Source organism: Nothoprocta perdicaria, unplaced genomic scaffold, assembly GCF_003342845.1.
Source record: "Nothoprocta perdicaria isolate Ctin4 unplaced genomic scaffold, notPer1 scaffold_131, whole genome shotgun sequence".
Classification (NCBI taxonomy): Eukaryota; Metazoa; Chordata; class Aves; order Tinamiformes; family Tinamidae; genus Nothoprocta; species Nothoprocta perdicaria.
Window position 1 is genome coordinate 760,198 of NW_020454439.1, and position 18,031 is coordinate 778,228.

An 18,031-nucleotide genomic window follows, 5' to 3' on the forward strand; every position below is an offset into this window, starting at 1 on the left:
AAAGAGCAGGGATCATTTGTTCATAGTTTTGCTGATACTTTCAGGTTATTCAGAAATAGCCTTAAAGTCTAAAATGTGTCTAAGTAGTTTAAATGTCAGGAAAGTCTCATAGGATGCAGTGGTTAAACAAGCCAAGACTGAAGTGTGGGTGAAGACTATGAAGGCAGTTGGCCTTTTTGCTTACTAGAAGACTGAAAATTGCAGAAGGCTTTTTTATTCCTAACATGTTATGTTTTTATTATTAATGTATTGTGTTCTTAATATTTATTAGCTTCTAAGTAGATGAAATCTGCATTTTTTTTTACCACTGTCCACATACCCAAGACCATTATTAGCCATCAGGACGTTTTTCATCATGCCCTATGTGATAAGACTGGGTCTGGTTATAATGGGACTGTAGTTAAGAGGCCAGCTATTAATTCCTTCAAGGAAGGGGACCAAAAGAGCAGTTTTGCCTGTTCCTTTTTGTTTCTTATTGTAATTTCATAGATCGTTTTCAACTACAGGCTAATGAAAGGATTTTCCAAATAATTTTAACTAGAGCTTGGAAACAGTTTTGGTAGAACAAATAGTCCCCAGGCAAGTCGCTCAGCCTCTTGCTGCCCTTACCTTCATGGAAATACAGAATGGCAGTGTGCTAAGGTTTGCTCTGAGTTGCATGTTAAGCCTTTGGCCTGCTCCTAGGCAACAGTGTCTCCTCTATATTCCATGTTAGCACTTCCCAAACATTTCTGACTATTTTGATTGGCATTTCAGTAATTTTGAGGTCAGGCTGTGGTCATCTAGTCTGCACTTCTGAATACTGTAGGCCACAGAATTCACCCAGTAATCACTATCTTACAACCTGTAAGAATGTCTGAATTAGTTACGGGAAGACATTGACTGTAAATTTATAGGTATCAAATGAATGCTAATCAATTACTTGTGGAGGTATAGTGTTCCAAATGCTAACTGCTTTCACAGTTAGAGGAAAATGCATGTCTTATTTCTCTTCTATTTCAGTGTTTGCCTAATTTCAGTTTGCTGTGACTCTACCTTTCCCCTGATAGAGTAAAATTGTTACTAGAAATTCCCCCCTCTGTTTTCTTTTTTCCTCTTTTTTGGAGGAGTAAATTAAGATAAATCTTGCAAAGTCTCTCATGATAATATTTTGTTTCAGGCTTATTTTACCCTTGTCAGTTTCAGCAGCTCTTTTGAAAAACAGAGTCCACTGTAGAATTGAGTGTTTGTTCTAGTGGTAGTTTTCTTAATATTATATTCAGACTTAGCATTTTTTTCTCTAATCCTGCTGGGTATTCATCATTTTTCTTCTGTCAGAATGTTTATTGCATTAGCTACATAATAATACCAGTAATACCAAGGATAGATATTCTACAACCTATACATGATATTAAGTTCTTCTCAGGGTGACTGGTATGATGTATGTTATGTGTTCTTAGTTTATATTTTAGTTTATATTTTAGTTTATATTTTAGTTTATATTTTAGTTTATACAATGTTTCATTTCCCAATGTTGCATCTAAATAAGTCCACACTCCCATGTGATCCAAATCACTCTGTGTTCCTGTATATCTTCTTTTCTAAGGTTTCTTCTAAATAAACTGCCAGAATGACCTAATTTAGGATTCTGACTGATCAAAAGATGAACACGGCGTGCCGGGGGCACTGGACATCAAATGCCACTAAAGAATATGACCCTGCTCTAGCAAATATATCAGGAAATCGAGAAAAAACAGGCATGATACTGCTTGTTTCTGGGCAGTGATACAGAGTGAGAGAGCATTGTTCTATGTATGAATAGAGCTGACCAGTTTCCTTCTGATGACGTTCAGGAGCAGCAAGCCCAAAAGTACTTTTCCTTCGGGATATGCTTTTCAATTAAGAGAAATGGATACCTGCGTGTTCTGTACTTCTATTCTCCTGCTGCACATTTATTCAGTGGTATCCTCACACATCTGGTCATGCTGTCTTGACTGGAGTGACCACAGACCGTGCCAATCTGCAGATCTTTGTTGAAGGAGTCCATCCCCAAACCAATTTCTCACGGGAACAAAGCAAACTATGGCATGCTTTTCTGCTGCTAATGTGATAAATGCAATAACTGCTAATAATTCAAAATATAAAAAAATAACGCTGAGTTGTGATTCCCAGTGTTTGAGTCCAATAATCAATCCCTTAAGGGAGAGACCAGCCCTAGAAGAATATGTCTACTATTGGACTGAACTTGAGAAATGCAGGGTTTTGCTGTTATCTTTGTCCTCTGATTTAGTTGTCTCTCTGTGAGATGTTCTGTTATTTCAAGGCTACACTGCTAATGCAACAGTCATCTTGCAAGTGTGTAAAGTCACATACCTGTTACTTGGGGGAACTCCCAGGCAATCAGTCTGCATTTGACAGCCAAGCAATAGCTGTGAATTGAAAGACTGAGAGTGAAATGGCAATTTAAGTTTTGGAAGGGAGTTCTGGCAGAGTAATGCATATAATAAGAAGAACTTCCTTTCTCTGTTTTAGTGAAAGAATAAACTGTAACATTTTTTCCTGTGGTCTGTGAATTTTCTTCTATCTCTTCCAGCCTGTCTTTGTGTCTCAGATCATCTCTTATTGCAGTGGGTGAATGGCTATGTAGCACTCTTCTTTAATGCTTCGAAGATGTAAGAATTTTTATTTCTTATACACATTTAAATTTGAATCCATATCAGTTATACTAGCTGTATATCCTAGTTGATTCACATCACTGTAAGTATTTGTGTATCTGTTGGAATTCTGTTTTATGAGAATAATCTGAAAACTTGTTGCCATGCCAATCAGTCATTTTATTTTTTTGTACGGCCTTAGTGTAGCTTTTCCAGAACCGTTTACCCCAAAATGAATTATATAAACGGAAGCTTCACTCATACTGAAAGTGATGAAGGAGATCCACCCATGTTCTGTGCAGATGTTCAAGATTTGAAACAGAAATTAACAAAAAGATATGCATGACTAGAGCCAAAATTGATCTAATCTTCTGGAAAAAATATCCTAAAACTCTTACTCAATTTTAAAGTCAGTGGGAGTTTTGCCTGTGTTACAATTTTACCTAACTAAAATAAACTAATTATAAAAGTAACTAGTTTGCAGAGGAGCGTGGTCAAATGTTAAAGAAAAGAAAGCCAGATGTCATTAAAATTAGTTGGAAAGTAAACTGTAAAAGAAATGCAGTGCAAGCCAAAATTAAATTGTTTGTCTCTCATTTTTAAATCTTTGAACTGATAACCTCTGAGGGCTGACTGTGTTTTAAGAGCCCTCAAAACTGACTCATTTTCTTGGTCAGTTGTATAGTCTTTTTTTCCTCTTCCCCATTGACTGCCGCGGGAAATCTGATCTAGATTCTCATCGTTGAATGCATCCAGCTGTTAGTATCTGAACATCTGTAGAAGAAGAAGAAGAAGGTACTGTGACAGTTTTGGAGAAACCAGTCGGTTTATTTTGTAGCTCAGGTGAGGCTATGGTTGATGTGCAGACTATTCTTTCCTCTTATGACATACATTATCTCACATTATTTAAAAAAATAAACTTTGGTTTGTTTTTTTTTAACATTAGCAATGAAGCCTTAATTCTGGCTTTGGCATGTGATTTTCTGTCATGAGAGACAGAAGGAAACCAAAAAGAAGTTTGGTTAAAAAGCAGCAAGGTATTAATAAAGATGAGCTTCTGAATGCAGTGTGCTCCTTTCTGTGTGGAGTGCTGGTCCTGATCTGACACCTCCATGCCTTTCAGGTTAGCGAGACCGTCTGACTGCGCAGATCTAGTTAACAGGCAAGGATAGCTACTGGTCCTGAGGTCCAAGTGGGCCTGCCAGGAGCTGTACCTCTGAGTAGCTGGCACACAAGGATTTCAGATCCAGAGTGGTATTAATTGAGTTCCACTCTTCTCCATAGATTCATAGAGCCATTATGGTTGGAAAAGATCTTCAAGATCATTGAGTCCACCTGTAAGCCCTTCAACACCAAGCCTGCTAAACCACATCCCTAAGCACCCCATCTACACATTTCTTGAACCCTGCCAGAGATGGTGACCACTTCCCTGGGCAGCCTGTTCCAGTGTTTCACCACTCTTACTGTGTTGCAGATTTTTCTAATATCTAACCTGAACCTCCCCCGATGCAACTTGAGGCTATTTCTGCTTGTTCTGTGGGTAATTATTTTGGAGAAAAGACTGATCCCTGCCTCACTACAACATCCTTTCAGGTAGTTGTATGTGCCATGTGGGACATGTATGTGTATTTGCACTGTGTAGGCAGGTATTTAAGTAAGAAACTGTGTAGGCAGGTACATTCAAGTAGGCAGACTAGTACAGTGGTTGTGCTTCGACTTAGACAAAATCATGAATGAGAAACATGCTTGCACAGGAAAAGCTTGTTTTGTTGTTGCCTGGTCTCCAGATTATTTTCTGTAACGTTTTTATTGATCTTCTGTATGTGTTTGTAGAATAACTTTTTTTTTCCTCTCTCCAAAATTTTAACACTTACCTTGCTACAGACTCTCCTAGAATTGTTCCTGGGTGTGGTGAAGCTTAGAGCATGAATCCTGCACATGTCAGGAACAGTGCTGACTTTGAGAAGGACTTTGCCTCCTCTTCCTTTTGGGTCTTCCAACCACTCTTGGCATAGTGAACCCACCTGACATCTGTTTTCCTTGGAGCTTCCCCTATAATTTTAGTAGCTGTCTTTTTGAAACTCTCAATTAAGTATAAATTTTCATCTTTTATCCTTTCTCTATACCTCACTTGTGTTCACCTCTTCAAATATTAAAGCTTTCAGCAATTTTGTATTAAAAAAAATCCTTCTAAGAACTCCTAGAGGGCTTTGCAGCAGTGGCAAACACAGGCTGGTTCTAATTACCCCCAAGAACCTATTATTTTCCCTCTGTGATTCATGCTTTTCATTTCAAAAGCAAAGCTGCTTATAAGTTAGTTAGGTGCTAGCAAGTAAAACAATGGCAAGAATGTCATATTTGAACAATTGTGCTGCCATCATGCTGGTGGCTGACAATACCATTATTGCAAGAGGAATAATGTTTGCCATCTATTATTTTAAAAATTGAAAATAAAAGAACCCTACTGCTTGTGAAATCTCACCAATTTGCTCAATGTTGGGCCTTGATGAAATTATGTACGTTCACCTGCTGCTTGGAATTAACCATTACAGCTACAAAGTAAATGTGAAGTTCATGGTAAGATATAGCTTTTCCCTGAATGAGGCTGGGTTAGAATATTCTTAAGACACGTGGCATTTCAGGTGAATCCTTCATATCATCACATCAAATATACCTGCTTAGTTTTATATTGTACAGATGAGAGTATGTTCGGCTGAATTCAGAGGCCGGAATTATTTATCAGACCAACAGCACGAGTAGTCTATTTATTGCCACATAATTGTTTTCATCCTAATAGATGCAGGGGCTGAAATATGGAGTGACTTCCCAATGACACTTGGAGGTCTCTCAGCACTTGAGGGTGCATCCCATCAGGTAATACTCGAGCTAGTTCCACTTCAGCCCCATTTTGCTGATGAAGAGCGCACTTCGGCTTAGATTTACCCCCCAAATCTCTTGCCCACCCACTTCACGATTTCCTTCTTCGCTCATTATCTCCGACCCTCATCATTCCTGGTTTACATAGAATTCAGTTACCAGTTTTCTTATAGAAGTCCTTGCTGTGAAAATGAAATCCAAGTTTGATAATTCAAGGTGAGAGACTAAATAAACATATGGCTTTGGACACTCGTTTCTGTTTTTGTTTAATCTTTAGTACAAAGTTATGGTAATGCATACCTATATTGGTCTGCTATTGCTGCATTATAGGATGTAGAAATGTAATAAAAACATTTATGAATATTAAATTTTTAGTGATGTATTCTAAATATGACTTCTGAATCTTAAGGCTGTTTTAAGAACATTGCTACTTGTGAATCTCTCAAAACCTACAGACCATTTTAATTATAAATGCAGACCATCACTTTGTTCTGCAGCATGTTGTAGAAATAGCTATATGGATTTTGTAGGTTCAAATGTTGAGAATTTTTTTTTTTTTTTTAGAAAGCTTTGAAGAGTTTTTTTTGGGGCTCCATTAAATGACCTGAATGGGATATTATCCCTGATAAAGGGATATTGGACAATCTTTTGGGAGTCTGTTGAATTAAACATGGGAGATCCCAAAAACTCAGATTCAATGAACCAAAACAATGTTTTTAGTTATTTATAGCACAACACGTGTTGTAATTCCAGTCTACAGAAGCCTTAAGTCAAGGATACTGCTTCTGAGAAATGGAAAGAAAATTATTGCAGTTTGTTCTTCTTCTAAGATAACTGTTTCTTTCTTGTTAAAACTGTGGAGACTCTCAGTCTGACAGTGTGATAATGATGACTGTATCATGTCAAAACAGGTTCTCTTGATGCCTGTTTTCAGTCTCTCCAAGGTTAGTGAGGAATCAAACCTTCCTGTTCTTCCAGTTACTTAGATTTTTGCAAGTTTTTGTAAACGGTTTAACTAGTAACTAATATGAGAAACAAGAAGGATCTTCTGAGTTTGCTACTGAGCAAGGAAGAAAAAAAGACCTCTTCATCACTAATAACTGAAAGCTCATCAGCTCTTAATATCAGATTCCAGTTGCTCAAGTGTGTGTTTTTTTTTCCCCCCAAAATTTTAACATTTGTTACATTTATTTCGTCACTGTTTAGAGAGAGGGGGAAAAAAAAAGAAAGCAAATTCTGGTACTTGCTGTTTACCAAAAGGTCACAACTGTAAATATTGGTAATTCCTTCTGAAGATACTGTGAGGGTTTTCAATACTGGTCAAGTTAAGGTCAGAAGTCACCATTTGTATTTCTGTATTACCCAGACTGCTACAAAGCATGGTTATGTTTGCCACCATAGATGGTCTAATTGTTATTAGCTTGCACCTGCAGAGCTCGACCAGTATTCTGGTGCTTTCTTTACCAAACTAATTAATAGTTCGGGGTGGAACAATATAGTAATCCTAATCAGTAGAACTGTTTGCAAAGAAAATGTAAAGCATCTAGGACTGATGCTGGAAAGCACTTCCTAATGAAACTTCCCCCGTGTCAGCTAGTATGCCCTTTCAGCAATTTGCAGGGCCTGTTTGAATTTTATTATAGCAAGATCAGTAACAGAAAACAATCTTTGCGGAGAGTGTTATGAAAGATCATACTTAAATATAAGCAATGTGTAACATGTTTGTCTAAAGTTTTGGTGATAAAATAATATGGCATAATTGATGGACTGGTATCCATTAGGCGATGCAACGATCAAGCACAGTTTATTTTTAGGGGAGCGAAAATGAAAAAGAAAATAAATCTATGTTATAAAAATGAGTACTTGATACAAACTTCTGTGGTTTTTCTGTTTTGCATTGCAAGACAGTTTCTACGTTCTTGTTTTCTAAGTGAATCAACCATGAATATATAATAACCCAGATTAACTCAGCAGAGGAAAAAAATGGATTTTCTTGCTTCAAGCTACATGTGGTATTAGTCACGTGGTTAACTGCTGACAGCATAGAGAGGTATGAATTAATACTACCCATTTGTTCTGTGTTCAGGGCCTTGTTTCAGTCATAAAAGTTTATTATGTAATGATACTTTAAAGAAGTATTTTACATTGATTGATAAGGCTCTTGCATTTCTATTTGCCCTTGCAGAACAATATATAATTCAGTGTTAGAAAGTAGTTCTCAGACGAGAAATGTGGTGTTCTTCATTCTTAATGAGATTAGTCACCTTTTTCAGAGTATTCGATAGTTTGCAAAATGAAGGTGATAGATTCACTCATGAACTTGATGACAATGTAATAAGTGGCTGAAATACTTAAGAAAAATGATACCAAGGGTATAGCGGTTTCATAAAATAAAGGTTTTTTTCCATGATTGGAGCAGAATGTCTGAACAAGAATAGAAAGGACAAAGGAAGTGTATTTTTGCATTATATTCTTGGGAAGTACATACCCCTAATACATAACTTTATGGATGTGTAGTATACAGGTGTTAGGTATTAATGTTACTTATAAGAAGATAGATACAAAAGTAGGTGCATCTATTTTCATCTATAAGTAAGCCTGATCAAAGATGGAGAAGGGGAAGAAACTTTTGGTCCTGCAATCTGCCTCAGTCTGTGTGAGCTGTTAGCACAGGATAGAGAAGCCACTCAGTGCAACATGAAGTTGCTTAGGAAGGAGGCAGATCTCTTTACTACCATGAGTAACTGTTTTTCTTGCACTTCAAATAAACTGGAGTGGGGAGAGATTGTGATAACTGGAGGGGAAATATGGATAACATCAAAATGATATTATTGTTCTATAAAGTATTTGCTAGTGGGTTTATGTTAAGTACCCTTGAAAAAACAGCAAAAATATCTTCCTTGGAGGTTAAGGTGTACAACTGTACCTTCAAAACTCATGTTCAGATATAACATTGTACTTACATGTATATGTACTTCCCCATCAGATTTTTATGCTGCTCGTTGAGTTCTCATAATGTTATTGCTACTCTGGTTCTATGGATAATTTTTCATGAATTTTGCTCTTGTTTATGAATAATCAAGGGATAGGTTGGAATCTTTTAGAATATATTTGTTGATTAAAACTGTGTAAATCATCTGTTTATTAACAGTCTAGTAAATTATATGATTTGAAGTTTAAGATCTATAATAAGTCACCTGATTCTTGACTGTCATTATTTCATTTCTGATTGGATCAGAAAACAACTACTGCTCCCGTCCCCAAACAAATACATTTTATCTGTGTATGTGAAACTAGTTTTTCCTTGAATAATCAGACAAAATCTCCAATTTTGATATATTAATTTTTTTTTTCACTCTATGCATATACACCAGAAATATCTAATATTTCTCTAAGAATAAACCTTTTTGACATGTGATTTATATTTCACTGTTGGATATCATCATATGTTTCTCTTCCTGGTTTCCTCTTTAAAATATGAAGCTGTGGAGTTTTAAAGGGTTTTTTCTACTTCAAGCTAAATAGAGTCTAAAAACAGTTTCCATTCCACCAGATGATTCTTTGATATCTTTTTAAAAATAGGATCTGAAGCTATTGTTTTTAAATGAAAGCTAAAATGAATGAAAAGGATTCCCACTTATTTTATTATTCCCTCTCTGAGTTTTTGACTTTTGCTTAGAAAGATGACTGAGTTCACAGGTGCCTCTTTGGAATTGCTGTTGGGATTCCTAGCTGTGTAATACTGATCTGGAGAAGAGCCAATGTTTTCTGCTTGTGTGTCCACTTGGCTCAGCTGTGTGGAAAGAGGCTGGAAATGACTATTTGAGAGCTGCACTGCGCTGGAGACCACTCAGATATTACTTTGAAAAAGAGGGGGAAGTTTGTGTTAAAGATACCATAGCTTCACATAGAAAAGGTTGGTAAGCTTGCACCAGACAACAGGAAAGTGAGATACTAAGGATAAATGGAAACAGGAAAGGCATCTGATGAGAACTGGAAAAACAAGACATGGATCTTGACAGAGCTACTTGATAACTCTGTGCAAACTGGAGTATTTAGAGCTCAGTGTTAAAGACTAGTAACATGGATGAAGCCTTGCTGCTCGTCAAGCATTTGGGAAAGCAAAATGCAGAGTGGAAAATAAATCTCCACCTAAATCAACTCATTTGAAGCAAAATCTATGTGAAACTGCGAAGATTCTGTAATTTATTTTTACAGGAATTGCATGTCAGCCTTGCAGGTGTGCACATGAAGGTCTGAAACACACTGTTATCTTCAGGATCTCTTCAGCTTTAGAGGCAAAATAACTTAAGTGGATGCACAAAGGCCCTTCAGCCTATGTGAGATGTGACTTCCCGGGAGATTCTTGAAGTAGGCAGAAGCCTGAGAGCCTTCCCCCAACAACTCTTTTCATTTTCTTAGTTCTCTCTGAAGAAAGAGTTATATCTCTTATTTTTTGTTTAACAAGAAATGTTGCTCTTGCTACCATCTCCATTGGCTGCTGTGCTTGTAGACCTCTATTTTTACAGAGACATTACTCATCAGTTGAAGCACTCTTTTATTCCCATGCATAGTGAGAGAAGGCCATCAACTAGTAGGTCAGCTAATCAAAGAGATTTTTTTTCTAGCAGCAGTCTCTCACTTCTTTGAAGGAAATAATGTTTCTTGACAGGTGAGCTTTTCTTAACTCAGACTTTTTGGTTACTGTTAGATAGTCTTGCCAGGCTCTTTTGTATTACCTGCTCTCCCTTAAAAATATTCCATGGTTGGAAACTGTTAAGTGAAAGACGAGGCTTCTACAAAAATCCTATTTGCCGTAAGCTCTTCTCTTTATTGGCTCTTCTAATTCCTATTTGTTAAAAATATATCTTGATAATAGATTGAATAAAATAATAAATCTACATACTCTCCTTTCTGCTGAACTGCAAGTTATTCTGCTAACTATGCATTGAAGATATTTGATACTGGTAAAATTCTCACTTTCCAGAGAAGGCAAAAACTCTTAGACCATTATTTTTTAATGTTCTTCAGAAATCTTTTTTTTTTTCCTCACAAACCTGTGTTCTATCATGCAGATTTGGAAGTACTCAGCATTTCTCTAGTATTTCCTTGGCATTCAGACCCATGTTACCAGATTCAGACAGATTAAGTTTCAAAGTAACATTCTAGCATGAATTAGTTTGATTTTGGAATGGAGAGTTGTTTCTTTCTTTTTTTTTTTTTTTTTTTTTTTTTTGTAAACAAGAATAAACACTGAGTAGTATTGAGACGGAATTGCTTACGATAGTATCCTTGGGTCAAGAAAGCTTTGTGCTCACGCTAAGGATATTTAATTATAATACTTATAAATAATTAAATGCTTTTCACCAATGAGCTATCTTGTACTTTTGTACATTTTCTGCTTTCACCTGCCTTCCTAAGCAAATACCTGTTGTGTGCATGAAAAGCTCATGCATATGTGGCCTGCTATTTGATATTTCACCTGGGAGGTAAAGAACAAGGTTGAGCAGGAAGTAAGTGACAAGTGTAAAGGGAAAGCAAACGTTAGAACAATATGTATTCAACAGTTAGCCTTCATGAAGGTTGGTTGAGATCCTTTAGTTTTTCTTGTCTCTGGCCCTGCACCCCAGAGTGTTGCGGGAACTGGCAGATGTCATAGACGAGCCGCTCGCCATCATCTTTGGAAGGTCCTGGAGAACGAGGGAGGTGCCGGAGGACTGGAAGAAAGCCAACATCACTCCGGTCTTCAAAAAAGGCAAGAAGGAGGACCCGAGTAACTACAGGCCGGTGAGCCTCACCTCCATCCCCGGGAAAGTGATGGAGCAGCTCATCCTGGCTGCTCTCTCCAGTCACATGGAGGAGAAGAAGGTGCTCAGGAGTAGCCAGCATGGATTCACCAAGGGGAAATCCTGCTTGACTAACCTGATCACCTTCTACGAAGGAATATCTAGCTGGATAGATGAGGGCAGAGCGGTAGATGTGGTCTATCTGGATTTGAGCAAGGCTTTTGACACTGTCCCTCACAACATCCTCCTGGGCAAGCTCCAAAGGTGTGGGATAGATGTGTGGACAGGGAGGTGGATTAGGAATTGGCTGGATGGCAGAGTGCAGAGAGTGGTTGTCAATGGTGCGGAGTCCAGCTGGAGGCCTGTACTTAGTGGTGTCCCCCAGGGGTCAGTTCTCGGTCCGGTCCTGTTCAACTTATTCATTAACGACCTGGATGAAGGGCTGGAGTGCTCCCTCAGCAAGTTTGCCGACAATACCAAACTGGGTGGAGTAGCTGATAGCCCTGAGGGCTGTGCTGCCATCCAGAGGGACCTGGACAGACTGGAGGACTGGGCGGTGAGAAACCTCATGAGGTTCAACAAGGGCAAGTGCAGGGTCCTGCACTTGGGGAGGAATAACCCTGGACACCAGTACAGATTAGGCGTGGACCTGCTGGAGAGCAGTCCCACAGAGAAGGACCTGGGTGTCATGGTGGACGACAAATTGACCATGAGGCAGCAGTGTGCCCTGGTGGCCAAGAAGGCCAACGGGATCCTGGGGTGCATTAAGAAAAGCGTCTCCAGCAGGTCGAGGGAAGTGATCTTCCCCCTCTACTCAGCCCTGGTGAGGCCACATCTGGAGTACTGCGTCCAGTTCTGGGCTCCCCAGTACAAGAGGGATGTGGAGCTGCTGGAGAGAGTCCAGCGCAGGGCTACAAGGATGATCAGGGGCCTGGAACATCTGCCCTATGAGCAAAGTCTGAGAGAGCTGGGCCTGTTCAGCCTGGAGAAGAGGAGGCTGAGGGGGGACCTGATCAGCGTGTATAAATACCTCAAGGGTATTTATACCCTTGAGGTGAGGAGGAGGGGGGCGGCCTCTTTTCAGTGGTGGACAGGGATAGGACTAGAGGAAATGGCTTCAAACTGAAGCATTGGAAGTTCCACAGGAACTTAAGGAAGCATTTCTTCACTGTGAGGGTGACAAAGCACTGGAACAGGCTGCCCAGAGAGGTTGTGGAGTCTCCTTCTTTGGAGATCTTTAAAACCTGCTTGGATGCAGCCCTGTGTCACGTGCTCTAGGTGACCCTGCGTGAGCAGGGGGGTTGGACTTGATGACCTCTGAGGTCCCTTCCAAACTTCGGCATTCTATGATTCTATGATTCTGAAAGATATCAAGAAGAATGTCAAGTTCCTCATCTCCGTTTCACCTGTTTCACTTTTTTTTTTTTGTAAAAAAGATGATGAAAAAATGATAAAAGTTCCTGAAACAGAGTGTTGGTAATCTCCTAAAAACGTTGCTATGGCATTCCTTAGACTATTGGTTTGAATACAAATGAGATTGGACTTGATTGATAAGGAAACTTAGCACCTGTCTAGATGATGTGAGCCTTGCTCTTCTTGTTTCCAAGAGGGGCTGAAAACAGGTGACTCTTTGCAAAAGTGTGAAAAACATGTTTACTACTAAGATGAGATGCTCCCTGTTGACACAGTTCTGCAACTGAGATTTGAGTTAGTCAACTGGGATGGATTAGCTTGTTCTGAGGAGCACATGGGTAAAGTGAAGATGCTTCTAATATTCAGGGTGGCTAATTTAAAGTTGCCTTGGTCTAACTGTATTTTACTGCATCAATTTACTGACTTAAATAGAAACTGACCTACATTAAGAGGATCTTTCTAATTCTCATAGCTCTATGACTAGTAAAATTGCTGTGTTAGAGTTACTTAAGTTCTTTTCAGGGAATGGTGGCTGAGAAACGGTATCTTGCTGACTGGATAGATTAATACATTTTTTTCCCATGACACTTCATTCATGGTACTCATGGTAGGAGTTATTTGACAAAAAGAGCTGCATTGTTCACAGTTAAGGTTTCTTACTGCCCTGCCCACTAGCACACCACTTTTATCTGGATAAGGAAGTGATTATTTAAATAAAATATTGCTGAGGAATTACATTTAAGGTGTGTCATTTAGCTATAATGTCATTTTTCCTCTGGTTAAATGTGAAGGTTGTGATTTTTGAGAAATGTGGTTGTAGGAAGAACTGTGGTCCTGTGGAAACTTTTTATTTCATTAGGCCTGAATTTTTAGCAGTTTGTTGCTACAGTTCAGCATTGACTGATCCCACATTGTTTTGCCAGTAAAACAAGTAACAACCTTTTCATCTGCATTTTAAATAGCTGGGGTAGGATTAATTCCTGAAGGAATTTAGGCTAATTAAGGCTAATTAATTGAGTCTTTAATGTTTTGACAGGACCCATCTCTTTAACACCAGTGGGTGTTTTGGGGGATCACAGTGTTTTGGTATCCATTTATTTCCTTGTTGAGGCTTGGCCACTCCAAAGACTTGTGCTATAGCAGCACAGTATGTTTTTCCAAAAGCAGAGTTTGTTTCTGGATTATGGGGGGAAAAGGAAAAGCTCTTTGCCCTTGAAGAGAGTAGAAAACAGCATCCATCAGTAACACCTGCTATAGCATATGACCTTAGGTGTCCTGAACTTCTGAAAGATCCGCTTGTTTAGAGCAAATAAATTGTATTGACCTCTGGCTCACATTCAAATAGGAACATTTCCAATTCTATGTATATAAAGAAGATGGAGATTTCCTTTGTGGGATAGAACTCATATGCCTGCTCTGTTGTTAAGGGGAATTATTTTCTGACTCATTTTTTTCTGTCCTTGGAGGTGACCATTTTAAGGGGAAATTGTGAAAGGGAGAAACAGTAGGTGTAAAAATTAAGTTTAAAGTAGCTGAAAAGGTATTGTGAATTCTTCAATCTATTTAACTTCTTCACCTTTATGAACTTATTTGTATCAAGCTTTCAAGCTTCTGGAATATGCAAGCTCTGCATTGCATGAATTTATTACCAATAGCTTTCCCAGAATTGTAAAGAGCTTAAAATTGGTAAGTTGTTTGTTGAATGTAGAGAGGTTTTTGATCTGTGGGTTAAAAATACAAACTTCTTATGTTTTCAAGGGAATTAATGAGATAAAAGCAAAATTCAATGAGTCCCACCTCTACTTTTTGGTCAAATTCCTGGTACGGTAGCATAGTTTCCCTGTTGTGCATTGCTCCGGGAGCTTTCTCTGCTAATAACCCACATCAGGACTCTGCTAAAGCATGTTTGAGACCTGACTCATTCATTTCCATTTAGGAAACCAAATCTCTCAGGACATGAGAGTACTCAGGACAGAGTGACAGGGAGTGTGGTATACCTGGGAAATTAGGTGAGTTAAAGGTAGTAGTTCCTCTTTTCTTATTTTCCAAATGGTCAACTTCATGTCTGGGTTACCACTGGAGCTCTTTCAGTTTGTTGCAACTTGCTTGTGCCCTGAGATCCCTGCTGAGGTATAACTTTGTGTTCACCATCAGGAGAGTATTTTTCCTTTCGTATGTATGTCAGTCAGGTGCAGAGGAAATAGCAGAAGGAAGCTTGGGGATCTTTTCCTTCCCCTTTGGCAGATGCTCTACAGCTCCTTTTCTTTAATAATCCCCAAAAGCTGAAAATGGAGTTTTTTTGAAACACCACCTTCTCTCAATAAAACACTACTTTCTGCCAACCTCTTGGTTTCCTAGGGGGTTAAGCCATACGTAATTTTGATATGTGAGGGTATATGAACATGTATGCATGTCAGTGTGCCAGTCCCTTCTAGTAGTATCCCAGTTCCCAGCTACAACTGCATGGAAAGAATCAAACCTCGCATTTTATTAGATAGACATGAGAAACCTTAATCCTTGTTTAACAGTGCCCAGCATTCATAGCTTCACTGCTTATTGAGGGCTCTGAACTTAGCTTCATTTTTGCATTGTGTTTGGCGCTTCAAACTCTCCAGATTTTTCCAATCCACATGGTTTACTAGGGCTGCAATCTGGAGCTTTGGTTCAGTATCCAGGAGACCCTTGTACTGGGCCTCTTCTGCCGTTAACTGCTGTGAGAAAGTCGTGATTCCTTATTAAGACTGAGTTTTCTCCATCTATAAAATAATATGCTTTCTTTGTAAATTAATGTCTAAAAGTTATTAGCTGATAAATGGGCATTATTAATGATATCTTATTTGCCTACAAGCAGCAATAAAATCCAGTAGCTACTAAAAGTGTGTAGAGAAGTCAGTTTCTGAAGTAGCTCTCTTGCATACTTCTTTGTTTTGTTTTCCCATCGCTATTTAGAAATCAGTTGTTTTATTTTAGCTAGCATTTTGTAACAGCTGTCTGACATTGAAATCAAAACTCTACAGTCACTCAAGATGATTTTATCTGTATATTCTTCCTTCAGTGGTATCAAGTCTCTCACTGTCACTGCAGGGATATTTCCATGTGTGCATGAAGATGTTGTATGTGAAACTCAAAATATACTGTATTTGTATGGTTCGTTTACAGTGCAAATTGTGGGGGAATGTTTTCTGTGCTTTATAGTAGGGTTGAGTATGAGAGACTGATATAGCTATTGTATGCTTCATTTTAACACTTACAAGGCATATCAAATTACATAGGGATTTTTGTCTTATATTTGAGAGGTTTTAAGACTTCTAAAATAGATGCAACTATTTATATATGGTGTGTATATATATGTGTGTGTGTGTGTGTGTATATATGTGTGTATACACATATAAACGCATATATATACATATAGATATACACACATATATACATATATATACACACACACATGCACATATATATATACATATACACACACACATATATATATGTATATGTCCCTGTTAAGGCAGTTGTTAGAGCCCACATTGTGTTCTGTTGCACAATATTTTTGTGAGTTAGGGAGTGCTAAGCCTCATGAAGGGCAGAGCTATCTAATTGATAAGCCTACGGAGATTCTTTTGGCAAAGAGTGTGGATGTTGGAGCTGGGCAGCAGGGAGGAATATGACAGAGAACAGAGATCTTGTAATTTGCCGATCTTAAACCTGCCGCTGTTTTTCGATTGTGTGACCTGAATTCTCAAGTAGTGTTGAGTGATTGTTTCTGAAATTTAGCTACAAAGACATTAGTGATCACTCAAAGAGGAAGGAAAGAGGTATAGAAATACTTCATAGGGAATTGGTATGTGTCCAGGCATCTATGCAATACTGATTTCAACATAACAAACTTCAAGGGCTTTTAGAGTCTGTCTTTTTGTATTTCACTAGTTTTAGAAATCTGTCTCTAATTTACATCCCATAATGGCTTGTGTCCTTCCAGATCCAGATTGCCTTTTTAAACTCTACTTCTAATTTGAAGCAAAAAAATTTAGACAAATCTCAAACAACCCATTAATGGGAGTCCAAGAAAAAGAAAGAGTGATAGATATAGTAAGAAGTTGTATTTTAATGAATCCTGTTTCTCCTCTACATGCTGCTCGGTCACACTGTCTTTTTAAATGTTGTTTTTGTGGTTAATGTTTCTTCAAGATTTGGGAATTTAGATGCATTTATTTATTTATTTGCTTACAACACTAAAGTCTACTTTTAAAAGTATTTGCTTTCTGCTTTGCATGAATAATAAACAGCTTCTCATTTTCCCCTTGCCATTCTGTTTTCTGTCAAATACAAGCGTTACTACAACATTTGGGGTTGTAGGCCTAGGACAGAGAGCAGGCACCAGAATTCCTGAAACAGAAACAAATCCGACCCTGGTTGCAGTGTTTCATGTTAGGCTCATTAAACAGACAGCAGATTTGCCACTGCAAAACTGTGGGTATCTGGTTACAGCAGCCCTTGCTAACAAGCAATTCTGCTGTTTTAGGAGTTTATGCAGATGGAACTGTCCTCTCTATCATCAAAATTGTCATTCAAGTAAACTTTAGAAATGATTACTGATGATTTAAAATCATTGTGTCACAGGAGACTCTATTGTTACAGTAAGAAATATACTATGTTAACCCAGAAATATCAACTCTCCAAAGTATATGTATTTGAAAATCAACAGCTTAATATCTATTGTATCAAAATGATGACAGATTTGCCTCAACTTGAAAATTTCCCACAGCTGTTGTTCTCCTCAGTGATCCTGTTAATATTTTCAAAAAATAAGAAAAATATTCCAGTAAAATCTGTTGGAAAAAGATTTAACTTTCCATGGCCACTAAAGCTAAATTATGTGAATACAAATATATGTACATACATAGAGACTCCTTGACAAGAGCATTTGTTTCATAATGAAAGAGAAATACATATCTTTTTTTCTGTTCCCTCTAAATACTGAGCACACTAAAATAGCACGTGCATATGTTTTCCACTGAAAGCTGGTTCTAGGAGGGTTTCTGTGGAGTAGTTCAGCTGGCTGCGCTTTAGATCGCCTTTCTCCCAGGAGAGTTTATGAAGAGTAATGTGTTCTGACCTAGTTCATTGTTTATACAACAGCATAGTATGTAGTGCTGTAGTCAAATTAAGTTGAAACTGTAGTTCTTGAGCCAGATCAGAGTGAAGAGGGTGACTATAGTGTTGTAACTATATGATCATCTCTAAGGAGCAAAATAAACTTTATGTGGATGCTGCAGTATATGACAGCACATGACGACAATCTCAGCACTTACCAGAATTTCA

At 38.2% G+C, this 18,031-nt stretch overlaps 1 protein-coding gene across 2 annotated transcripts in view; it reads left to right on the plus strand.

The window, feature by feature from the left end:
* Nucleotides 1-18,031, plus strand: part of RAMP3 (receptor activity modifying protein 3) — a 52,696-nt gene that overhangs the window by 27,065 nt on the left and 7,600 nt on the right. The window lies entirely within an intron of this gene.